Raw genomic sequence first — 13650 nt, forward strand, 5'->3', positions numbered from 1 at the left:
CAGGCCATAAAGCATAGATTACTTCCCTCACCAAAGGCTATTCCCACGTATTGGAACAAGATGACTGCCAATGGCTGCCAGGGTTCAGGCTTTCTGGGTTCCTCTCTTCCCAGAGCTTGATTCTCTTTCCTCTGTGTGCTTACTTCCCAGGGCTTCAGCTTAAGACTTCAGCATCAAACTCTGGCATCAAAACTCCAACATTAAAACCCCTCCAACTCTGTCCTTTGTCATGTCTTTTATCTGGCAGTCCCCACACTCAAAGACCTAATGATGTGGCCCAATCAAAACCCTAATCATAATTTAATCATGCCCAGGTACAGACCAGTTTACAGACATAATCCAATACCTACTTTTGGAATTCAAAAGTAGGTGCTATACAGCCCAAGTGTCCATCAACTGATGAATGGTTAAATATAATACGGTATATACATACAATAGAATATTATTCAGCTGTAAAAAGGAATTAGGTCCTAATCTATATAACAATATTGAGGAAACTTGAAGACATCATGTTGAGTGAAATAAGCCAGGCACAAAAGGACAAATATTGTATAATCTCACTGTTTTTGAAACAAATAGATTAGGCAAACTATAGAGTTAGAATCTAGAATATAGGTTACCAGGGGATGTGGTGAGGAAAGGAGAGGGGGAATTAAAGTTTAAAATGTGTAGGGCTCCTATTTGGAATGATGGAAGTGTTTTGGCAATGAGTGGTAGTGATGGTAGTCCAACATTGTGAACACAATAACAAGAGTATTTTTAGAACATCATAATTAAAAGATAGAGACTGTAAATTAAGGAACCATTCAAACTTTGTACTGATATTGTTTAAATGATTAGTCTATTCTAAAAAGTTTCTAAAATATTTACTTGCTAGAAGGAGTACTTTATCATTCTTTTATTTGTTTGAGTTTTATATATTTTAAATGTCTACTTATACCAGTAGACTTGAGACTTTAATAAATTTTGGCTATTTTTTTTCTGTCCAAGATCTAATTTATAGTTTGATGGCAGCTGGCCATAAACAACTAGAAAGAGATTCACTGGGATATTAATATATACTCTCTCACCCAATGAGGACAGCAAGGGCATAAGATTTTGAGGAATAATTATTACACTCTGACCCATGAAAATACAGATTAAGAACAAACATTTGTCCTCTTACAGGACTGCTTCATGGGTGTGTGACCTGTATAGTCACACAGGGCCCTGCACTCAGAAGGCCTCTTCACTTGGTTTAATACTCTGCTGTGATCATCTTGACATTCTTTATAATTTTTGAACAACAGGTTCTGTGTTTTCATTTTGAATTGGGCCCCACAAATTATGTAGCTGATCCTGCCTGTATATTTCTTAAAAATTTAATCATGCTATACTTGGTTCTCAATTTGATTTGTTTAAATTTTAATAATAATTAAACAGTGCCCATCATTCTATCCTTTTTTTTTAAAGAATCAAGTCTTTTTAAAAATTTTTTGTTTATTTCTCTCCCCTTCCTCCCCCAACCCCCCCATTGTCTGCTCTCTGTGTCCATTTGCTGCGTGTTCTTCTTTGTCCACTTCTGTTGTTGTCAGCGGCATGGGAATCTGTGTTTCTTTCTGTTGCATCATCTTGTGTGTCAGCTCTCTGCGTGTGCAGCGCCATTCCTGGGTAGGCTCAACTTTCTTTCACACTGGGTGGCTCTCCTTAAGGGGCACACTCCTTGTGCGTGGGGCTCCCCTACATGGGGACACTCCTGCATGGCACAGCACTCCTTGCACACATTAGCACTGTGCATGGGCTGGCTACACATGGGTCATGAACCTCCCATGTGGTAGACGGATGCCCTATCCACTGGGCCAAGTCTGCTTCCCCATTCTATCCTTATACTCTTATATTCTCTAGGTATATCTTTGTTATCTATATCTTAAATCTATATCTGTCATCTATCTACTTATCTATATACATTTATATTCACCTCCTGCTAGAACATTAGCTTCTTAGAGCCAGGGTGATTGCTTATAAGTGATTATTATCCTCAATAAACTATGAAAATTGACACAAAGAATTTTTACTGAACAATTTTTGTATGCATGAGACACTATATAAAATGATTTAGAGAGCATATTTACATTTTAGTTTCAGGTGGCTAATTGGATATCTCAACTAAACAACTGCTGTCATTAGATTTTCTTAGGACATTCTTGAAGGGATTGACTTTAGTATAATGTGTAAAAAAAAAACAAAAAAAAATTTACTTACCCAACTACCCTTCATGATACTCATGCCTTCATGATTTTTTGAACTACACTGATAATAAAAAATGGAGTTTGTATGACCAAAACTTACTCTGACATCTGATAATGATAAAGGAATGGTATATTAATCTTTTCTTTTCCCTATGCCCCACAGTCATTATTTTTTATTGTCATAATGTTTTCATCTTGCTTCTTTTATGCATTCCAGTTATAGCCATGACCAACTTTCTTACAGGACATTAAAATAATTTCCATCTTGGCTATTTTTCTCTCAGCATGGTATGGATTAATCCCTAATTTTCAGTCATTTTTCAGAGACATATGAAATGATTAGCTCCAAGGTCAGGGCTCATATAATTTGTGTGTATGTTTGTGTGTGTGTGTCATATTTTTACTAGTAAGAAAGACTGATAAAAGAATAGAGAGTATTTTTAACAGAATAAACAAAAATAAGAGGGAAAGGAAAGAGCCAGAGTAAGGAGCCCCTGGAGTCAGCTCGTGCTACAGGACAGTTAGTAATCACCCAGAGTTATCTAAAGCACCTGTTTGGGGGCCTCAGGAGACCGGAAGAGCATCCTGCAACATCTTTGAAAGTATGGAAGGAGGAGACAGCTCATTTTCAGAAAAGATTCATGAGAAGAGCCCTCCATGCCATGGAAGTTGGTGCCCATGGCACAAGCCACCTCAGGAGTTATTCTGTGGCTGAAGTTGGAAGCTTCATTTACTAAAAAAATGGGGGAGGAAGACATGGTGTGGCACTGACTTCAGCTACTGATTAGTAAATTTGGCAGGCTAAAATATAATCCAAAGAAGAGCTAGTCAGGTCAGAAGGAGTCTGGTAGCCACTTTTTTTACTCCAACTCCGAGGCAACTCTGAGACACATATTATTCAGAATATCAAAAGCAAAAGACAAAGGGAGAATTCTGAGAGCAGCAAGAGAAAAGCAATGAATAAAATATAAGGAAAATCCAATAAGATTAAGTGCCAATTTCTCATCAGAAATCATGGAGGCAAGAAGGCAGTGATATGATATATTTAAGATACTGCAAGGGAAAAACTGCCAGCCAAGAATTTTATATCTGTCAAGATTATCTTTCAAAAATGAGGATGAGATTAGAATATTCACAAATAAACAGAAACTGAGAGTGTTTACAACAAAAAGACCAGCTTTTCAGGAGATACTAATGGGAATGTTACAGCATGAAAAGAAAAGAGGAGAGAGAAACTTGGAAGAGAGTATACAAATGATGACTGTATCAGTAACTAGTAACTAAAAGTGTCAAAAGAGTGGTAAAAATAAAATAACAGTAAAACCCAAAGATCAAAATGGATGAAAAAAAGAACTGCTTTTATAGTAATAACATTGAACATTAATGGATTAAACTCCCCAGTCAAAAGACACATATTGGCAGAATGGATAATAAAATACGATCCATCTATATGCTGTCTGCCAGAGACACACCTTAGATGCAAGGATACCAATAGATTGAAATTGAAAGGTTGGTAAAGGATATTCAAAACATGCAATAACCAAAAAAAGCTGGGGTAAATATACTTAGATCAGATGATATACACTTTAAAAGAAAAACTGTTAAAAGAGACAAGGAAGGACATCACATATTAATAAAATGGATGATTCACCAAGAAGAACTAACAATCATAAATGTATATGCACCTAACCTGGATGTCCCAAGATACTTGAGGCAAACACCAACATAACTGAAAGTAGAAATGGAAATCTCTAAAATAATAGTTGGAGACTTCAATACACCATTCTTAGCATTGGCTAGAACATCTGGGCAGAGGATCAATAAAGAAACAGAAAGTGTGAATAATATAATAAATGAACCAAGCCTAATAGACATTACAGAACATTGCTGGGAAGTGGATTTGACTCAACAAATAGAGCATCCACCTACCACTTAGGAGGTCCAGGGTTCAAACCCAGGGCCTCCTGACCCATGTGATGAGCTGGCCCATGCACAGTGCTGATGCAAGTAAGGAGTGCTGTGCCATGCAGGGGTGTCCCCCTCATAGGGGAGCCCCATGCACAAGGAGTGCAGCGTGCAAGGAGAGCTGCCCCATGTGAAAAAAGTGCAACCCACCCAGGAGTGGTGCCACACACACAGAGAGCCGACACAGCAAGATGACACAACAAAAAGAGACATAGATTCCTGGTGCCACTGACAACAGTGTAAGTGGACAAAGGAGAACATATAGCAAATGGACACAGAAAGCAGACAATGGGGTGGGATGGGTAGGGAAGAGGGGAGAAATCAATAAATAATAAATCTTAGAAAGAGAAAGAAAAAAAACATTAAAAAAATATTATGGGTTGGGGAAAAATACACCTAATGTAAGATAAGGAATATAGTTGGTAGTAATATTTTGACAATGCTCTTGCATAGTTTCTAACAAATATTTCACACCAATGCAAAGAGTTGGTGGAGGGATGATGTATAAGACCCCTGTGTAATGTTATGTATGTTTATTTTGTAAGTTCTCAATCTTTACTATACACTTATTGTTACGTGTGTTCATGTATGAATGATGTAATTCAATAAAAATTAAAAAAGGAAGAAAGCAGAATTCTACAAAATAAAGCATGATAATGAAACAGGAGAAAAAAAAGAACATTGCACCCAAAAGAGCAGGATATACATTCTTCTCGAGTGTTCATGGAACTTTCTCCAGAATAGACCATATGTTGGCTCACAAATCAAATCTTAATAAATCAAACAAGTGGAAATTATACAAAGTACTTTCTCTGATCATAATGGAATGAAGTTGGAAATCAACAAGTGGCAGAAAAAGGGAAAATTCACATGCATATGGGAGAAAACAACACACTTAACTATTCAGTGGGCCAAAGAAGAAATTTCAAGAGAAGTAAATGCCTTGAGATGAAAGACAAAGAGAATACAACATATCAGAACCTATGGGATGTAGCATTGGCAGTGTTGAGAGGAAAATTTATAACCTTCAAAGCTTACATTATAAAAGAAGAAAGAGTTAAAATCAATGACCTAACCACACAGCTGGGGCAATTAGGAAAAGAACAGCAAACAAATCCCAAAGCAAGTAGAATGAATGAAATAAAGAAGATCAAAACAGAAATAAATGAAATTGGGAACAACAACAACAGAAAACAATAGAGAGAATTAACAAAACCAAAAGTTGGCTCTTCGAGAAGATTAACAAAATCAGCAAACCCTTGGCTAGACTGACTAAGAAAAAAAGAGAAAAGATGCAAATAAATGAAATAAAAACCAAAAATGGGAACATTACTACTGACTCCCCAGAAATAAGAGCAATCATAAGAGGATAGTATAAACAACTTTATGCCAAAAAACGAGGCAACGTAGATAGAATGGAAAAATTCCTAGAAATGTACAAACAACGTACACTGAATTTGAAGAAACAGAAGACCTCAACAAACCAGTCACAAGTAAAGAGATTGAAACAGTCATCAAATAGCTCCCCAAAATAAAAAACCCAGGACTAGATGGTTTCACAGGTGAGTTCTACCAAGCATTCAAAGACGAGTTGATACCAATCTTACACAAGCTCTTACAAAAAGTTGAACAAGAAGGAACACTGCCAAACTCATTCTATGAAGTCAATATCACCCTAATATCAAAGCCAGATAAAGATATTACAAAATAAAGAAAACTGTAGACCCATTTCTCTGATGAATACAGATGCAAAATCCTCAATAAAATACTTGCTAATCAAATCCAACAACACATTAAAAATATTATTCATCATATTCAAGTGGGTTTTATACTGGTATACAAGGATGGTTCAAAACAAGAAAATCAATCAGCATAATACAGCACATTAATAAATCAAAGGAGAATCACATGATCTTATCATTTGATGCATAAAAGGCATTTGACCCAATAAAGCATCCTTTCTTGATAAAAATACTACAAAAGATAGGACTTGAAGGAAACTTTCTCAACATGATGAAGGCCATATATGAAAAAACCCATTGTACTCAATGGTGAAAGACTGAAAGCTTTCCCACTGGGATCAGGGATGAGACAAGGATGTCCATTGTCACCACTGTTGTTCAGTATAGTGCTAGAGGTTCTAGCTAGAGCAATCTGGCAAGGAAAAGAAATAAAAGGCACCCAAATAAGAAAGGAAGAAGTAAAACTTTCACTATTCACAAATTATATGATCCTATATCTAGAAAGTCCCTAAAAATCTACCATAAAGCTCCAAGATCTAATAAATAATTTCAGCAGTCTCAGCATATAAGATCAATAAGCAAACGCAGTGTTGTTTCTGTACCATTGCAATGCACAGTCTGAGGAAGAAGTCAGAAAGAAAATATGATAGCAAATAAAAGAATCAAATGTTTGGGAATAAACTTAACCAAGGATGTAAAGCACTTGGTATTCAGAAAACTATAATGCATTGCTAAAAGAAATTTAAAAAAACATAAATAATTGGAAAAACAACATGCTCATGAATTGGAAGACTAAATATCATTAAGTTGTTAATTCTACCCAAATTGATATACAGATTCAGGCAGTGAACTTGACCCAGTGGTTAGGGCATCCATCTACTACATGGGAGGTCCGTGGTTCAAACCCCGGGCCTCCTTGACCCGTGTGGAGCTGGCCCATGTGCAGGGCTGATGCGTGCAAGAAGTGCTGTGCCATGCAGGGGTGTCCCACACTCAAGGAGTATGCCCTGTAAGGAGAGTCGCCCAGCGCAAAAGAAAGTGCAGCTTGCCCAGGAATGGTGTCGCACACATGGAGAGCTGACACAAGGTGATGCAACAAAAAGAAACACAGACTACCATGCCACTGACAACAACAGAAGCAGACAAAGAAGACGCAGCAAATAGACACAGAACAGACAACCGGCGGGGGGTGGGGGGGAAGGGGAGAGAAATAAATAAATCTTTTTTAAAAAAGATATACAGATTCAAAGCAATTTCAATAAAAATTCTACCAGCATTTTTAAACAAATGGGAAACACAATTATCACATTTATCCAGAGGGATAAGTGGCCCCAAACAGCCAGAAACATCTTTAAAAGAGACATTTTAAGAAGTAAAAGTGGAGCTGGAGGACTCTCACTTCCAGACGTTAAATCATATTACCTAGCAGTAATAAAACAGTGGTAAAACAGCATGGATTGGCGTAAAGATAGACAGAGAGACCAATGCAACAAAACTGATGGTTCAGAAACAGACCTTCACATCTATGGACATGTGATTTTTGACAAGCCTGTCAAACCCAGCCAACTGGGACAGAGCAGTCTATTCAACAAATGATGCTGGGAGAACCAGATATCCATAGCCAAAAGAAAGAAAGAAAGGAGATCCCTATCTGACACCTTATACAAAAAATTAACTCAAAATGGATCAAAGACCTAGATATAAAAGGAAGTACCATAAAGCTCCTAGAAGAAAATGAAGGAAAGCACCTTCAAGACCTGTGGTAGGTGGTGAATTCTTCAACCTTACACCAAAAGCATGAGCAATGAAAGAAAACATGGATAAATGGGACCTCCTCAAACTTAAACTCTTATGTGATTCAAAGAATTTAATCAAGAAGCTGAGGGAAGTGGACTTGGCCAATGGATGGCATTGGAGGTCCGCAGTTCAAACCCTGGGCCTCCTTGACCTGTGTGTTGCTGGCCCATGTGCAGTGCTGGTGCACGCAAGGAGTGCCCTGCCAAGCAAGGGTGTTCCCACATAACAGAGCCCCACTCACAAGGTGTGCGCCCCGTAAGGAGAGCTGCCAGCTTGAAAGAAAGTGCAGCCTGTCCAAAATTGGCACTGCACACACAGAGAGCTGACATAACAAGATGATCCAACAAAAAGAAACACAGATTCCTGGTGCTGCTGATAAAGATAGAAGCGGTCACAGAAGAACGCACAGCAAATAGACACAGAGAGCAGACAACTGGGTGGGGGGGGGGGAAGGGGAGAGAAATAAATTTTAAAAATCTTAAATAAAAGGTGAAAAGGCAAACCACTCAAAGAGAGAAAATATTTGGAAATCACATACCTGATAGGAGTTTGATTTCCATTCTGTATAAAGAGATCATAAAACTCAACAATAAAAGAACAAGCAATCCAATGAAAAAAATGGAAAAAAGATTTAAATAAACATTTCTCCAAAAAGGAAATACAAATGGTCAAAAAGCACATGGAAAAAAAAATGTTTCATATCAATAGCTATTAGGAAATGTAAATCAAAACAAATACAATAAGATATCATCTAACACTGCATAGAATGGCCATTATTAAAAAAACAGACAACAATAAAAGCTGGAGAGGATGTGGAGAAATAGGAACACTCCATTGTCAGTGGGATTGTAAAATTGTGCAACCTCTGTGGAAGACAGTTTGATGGTTCCTCAGGAAGCTAAATATAGTATTGCCATATGATCCAGCAATTCCTCTACTAGGAATATATCCAGAAGAACTAAAACCTATGACATGAACAGATATCTATGAACTGATGTTCATAGCAGCATTATCCACAACTGCCAAAAGATTGAAACAACCCACGTGTCCATCAACCAATAAATGGCTAAACAAAACGTGGTATATACATACAATGGAATATTATGCAATGAGAAGAAATGAAACTGGGGAATATATGATAACATGGATGAATCTTGAAGACATTATACAAAAGGAAAAATATTGCATGATCTCATTAATATGAACTAAACATGAAGAATAAAAACATGGAGTTAAAACCTAATGGATAGGTTATCAGGAGATGAGAGGAGGTTTGAGAAGAACTACTGATGATTAATGTTTTAAAGTTTTAATTAATTTGACTGTATATGTGTGGAAATGGATAGAGTTGATGGTAATACGTTATAATGAGTAGCAGCTGGTTAATAAATGGGATTGTGGCTGTAAAGGGTAGTCTGGGGAAGTAAATATCAATTGAAAGAAAGCTAAAAAATAATCTGGTGACTGAATAACACAGAGAACCCAGAGATGGATGAGAATTATGGTTGAGGGTACAAATGCAAAAGTGTCCTTCTGTGAGCTAGAGCAGATGTACATCACTATTTCAGGGTGGTGGGATTGTGGAGAAGCATGGGAAAACTATAGTTTGTGTGACCTATAGACTGGTTGACAGCAATACTATAATATTCTTGCATAACTGCCAAAGATGTACTGTGTTGATAAAGAAGGTGTACAGAAAAAGTGTGCCAAAATATATGCTATGGACCATGGGTCATGGTAATAATCTGATGATATTATCTCATAATCTGTAACAAATGTTCCACCATGGTGTGGTGTGTTGGTGAAGGGGTGTTGTCTATGATATCTACACATGTACATGATTGTTTTGTAAGTTCACAACTTCTGTCATAAAAAAATATTTTTAAAAAATAGGGTGGATTTTGGGAAAAATACACCAAATTAAAGATAGGGATTACAGTTAGTGGTAATATTTTTACAATGTCCTTGCATAATTTGTAAAAATTGTTTCACAATAAAGCGAGGTATTGGTGAAGAGATAATGTATAAGATCCTTGTATGATGTTGTGCATGTTTATTTAGTAAGTTCACAATCTTTACTATACACTTATTATTTATGCATGTTTTATATGAATGATATACTTCAATAAAAATGTTTTTAAAAATAAGAGGGAAAGAAGGAAGAAAAGAAGAGGGAGGAGTAGAGGAAGGGAGGGAAGAAAGGAGGGAAGGAGAGGGGGAGAGGAAGGGAGGGAGGAAGGGAGGAAGGAAAAGAGAAAGTCTTTACCTTTAGGTGCTGCCTTTTTTTCTTAATTCAAATGTATATTTAAATTAAGATGGTATTAATTTAGTATGAGAAATTTCAAAACGTATGTATAAGGCATTGATTTCTATAGAATAATGTTTGAGACACTACAATCATGTGATTTAAAAAATAATTAGTAGACAATTTTCAGTGCAGTTTTAGATTTAGAGATTAATTGATCATATAGTAGATATAGTTTCAAATACCCATCCCACTCCCACCCACAACCCTCAACACAGTTTTCCCTATTATTAACTGTGATGTTTAAGCTCATGTGTCAACTTGGCCAGGTAATAGTGCCTGGTTGTTTGATCAAGCAAGCACTGGTCTAATTGTTATTGTGAGGACCCTTCATGGATTAAATTATTAGTAAATTGATTGCATCTATGGCTAATTACATCTATAATCAACTTGAAGAGATTGCCTTTAACAATGAAAGAATTCTCATCTAATTAGTTGAAGGCTTTAAAAGGAGAAGTGATGATTTCAGCAGTCAGAAGAGAGAATTTTCATCTCTACTTCAGTCAGCCAGATTTTCTTTCTGCTGGCCCTATGAAATTTAGACTTTTGCATCTCCACAGTCATGTGAGACAATTTTATAAAATCTCATAATATTGACAGATATCTCCTGTCCTGCCAGTTTTGTTTCCTAGAGAACCCTGACTAATACATTAACATCTTGCATTAATAGGGTACATTTGTTATAATTAATGAACCAATACTGATACATTATAATTAACTCTAGTCCATAGTTTGCATTAAGGTTCATGCTTTGCATTATAAACATTCATTTGATTTTTAAAGAAATTTTGTAAATAAGTCCCAGAACATTACAGAAGCAATCATATTGTTATCTTCTTAAAAATGATTAAAAATGTAATTTTTCCATAAGACGCGATTTAGTAGAAAACAATTTTAATGTTAAATAAAATCTGTACTGGTCTCAGAAACATAAGATAAAAATGTCATTGTTGAAGCCTTCAATATAGGTCTTTAAAAAAAAGAGAAAAAGCTTGATAATTATCCTGAAGTGTATCACTGTAAGATTCCTTGAGATGAACTATGTATACAAATGGAGTTGTGAAACTAGAATTTTAGGTTACATCTTTTTTTCACTTTCTAATAAACAAAAGATATCTTCTATTTCAGTCTCAGTGGACATTTAGGTAAAATTTGTTCTAACCAAAGACAAAGCGATTTCTTCTGTTATAAACTTACCTATCGAATAGGAAGCTCATTATCTTAAACTCAAAATTGGATCATCATTTTTCTACTCATTCTGCTTTATGCTAAAGTTAAATTTCAGCTTAAATAAATTTAGATATTTATTGAATATTATAAGATCTATATTCTATGATGAAAAAAGTACAGTCAGAAGTATGAAGACTGCCTATGCCAGTGTAAGGCAGCATAATTCAGTTAGATCAAGAGAATGCCACTCAGTGTTCTTTAGGTACTTTGGAATTTTGGAACTAGATGCATGATTCCAAATGTCGATTTAAATTTATTAATCACAATAATATTTTTTATTAGGGAAGTTGTGGGTTTATGAAAAAATGATGCGTCAAATACCATATATTACCTTATTAGAAACAATTTGTATTGGTGTGGGACATTTGTTACAATTCATGAAAGCACAATTTTATAATGGTACTATTAACCATAGTATATGGTTTAACTTAGGGTTCACTATTCTGTACTGTTCCCTGAACTTTTTAAAATAAATTTATTCTAGTAACATATCTACAACCTAAAATTACCCCTAGTAATAACATTTAAATGTATAATTCATCATTGCCACCCATTACCAAAAATTTTCCATTATCAAAAAGAAACTCTACATTTTAAGCCTTAACTTCCTATTCTCTACCCGCTTCCTGTCCATTAGTAACCTATATTCTAGATCTTTACTCTATGAGTTTGTTTATTCTAACTACTTATCAGTGATGTCATACAATATTTGTCCTTTTGCATCTGGCTAATTCATTCAACACATTATCTTCAAGGTTTATCCATATTATCATGAGTATCAGGACTTCATTCATTTTTATGGTTGAATAATATTCCATTGCATGTATGTAACAAATTTTGTTTATCCATTCATTGCTGGATGCACACTTGGTCTGTTTCCATCTTTTGGCAATTGTGAACAATGCTCCTATGCTGTGAGTTGCTATTCAAAGTTAGCAACCCCTGCTGTGGGCTGCTACTCTAAGTTAGCAACCTACGAGGACCGGGCGGGCTTCCACGGCTCGGCGGTGAGCCCCTAGGCCAACATGTAGGCCTAGGTTCTCCAGGCGTGGGGACGCGCGGTAAAAACCACGGAGACAGCCTGTGAGAATGAGCTAGTCTAATTTATTGCGGAAATACACTTGATTATATAAGGTCGGGTCAAGGGAGGGGTAGGAATTGGGGCGGGTAAACTACAGGGCGGTAGTGGATAGGCGGAACTGTGCAGGCAGCTATGAAGTAGGCGGTGATTAAGAAAGGGGGCAGATTATGAGTTGGCTAAGTGGACGGGACTGGCGGGAAGGATAGCAACGGCTGGAAAAGGGAGATAACAAAGGCTAGGAGGAGGGGTGAAGGGAGGCAGCAACAATTGCTCCTTTTGTTTTATAAAAAAAAAGGTGTGAGAGAGTAGAGGGATGGGCTGTGGAGGGTGAGAGAAAAAGGGGGCAGGATTGACTGGCGATGGACAAATGACATATCATTTGGCCAGAATGTATGCATAGCCCTTAGGGTTGGTGCGTGCCGGTGCTAGACGAAATATCTAACATGATGTTGCGCACGCTTTTTTGGGGTGGATAGCGCTGTGGCTAGCTTAACTGCGAAGAATTCTCAGACGTATAGCAATAAAGGGGGGCGGAAGGTGCACCCAAGCCCTTTACGCCGAGGGAAGCGAACCCGTACCGACGGCTAAAGTCAGAGAGCTTCACAGCAAGCAGCTTCACAGGCGGGATGTACAGTGGGAAGGGGGGTGAGGACGTGGTCGAGATTGAGGAATGGAATCAGAGGTAGCAAGACGTTGGTAATGGATTTGAACAAATGAGGAAAATACACTGTCAGCATGATCTTTGGCAAGGCGGATGATTCGTCGAATGGCCCAAGGACCAACGGTGAGACCTAGGATGATGAGCAGAACTGGGGTTAGTAACGGGAGGAGATAGGGGAGGAGGGGCTGCAGAAAGCCCTAGGAACCAGCAGTTTGGGCTCGTTCAAGTTGGCATTGGTTGAGACCTTTTTCAAGTTCTTTTAAGCTGGAGTCTACTAAACCGGTATAGTTGGCATAGACGCAGCATTCTTCTCCCAGAGCTGCACATAGGCCACCTTCTTTGAGGAGGAGGAGGTCAAGGCCTCGGCGGTTTTGCAGGACAACTTCTGAAAGGGAATTGAGGGAGTCTCTAAGATATTTGACTGCATCTCGGAGGTAGATGATATCAGAGTCTACTGCTTGTCTGAGGTTTTGGAGGGCGGAGGCTTGTGTGGCTAGGGCTGCAACACCAGTGGCAGCTCCAGCTGTAGCTAGGAGGGAAGTGACAGTGAGTACAGCAGTAATAGGTTCGCGTTTGTGGAGGTAAATAGCTTCTTGAGTGTGGTCAAAGGCTTCAAAGAAATGTAGAGGAGTGTGATAGAT

Source organism: Dasypus novemcinctus, chromosome 9 (genome assembly GCF_030445035.2).
Source record: "Dasypus novemcinctus isolate mDasNov1 chromosome 9, mDasNov1.1.hap2, whole genome shotgun sequence".
In the NCBI taxonomy this organism is placed as follows: Eukaryota; Metazoa; Chordata; class Mammalia; order Cingulata; family Dasypodidae; genus Dasypus; species Dasypus novemcinctus.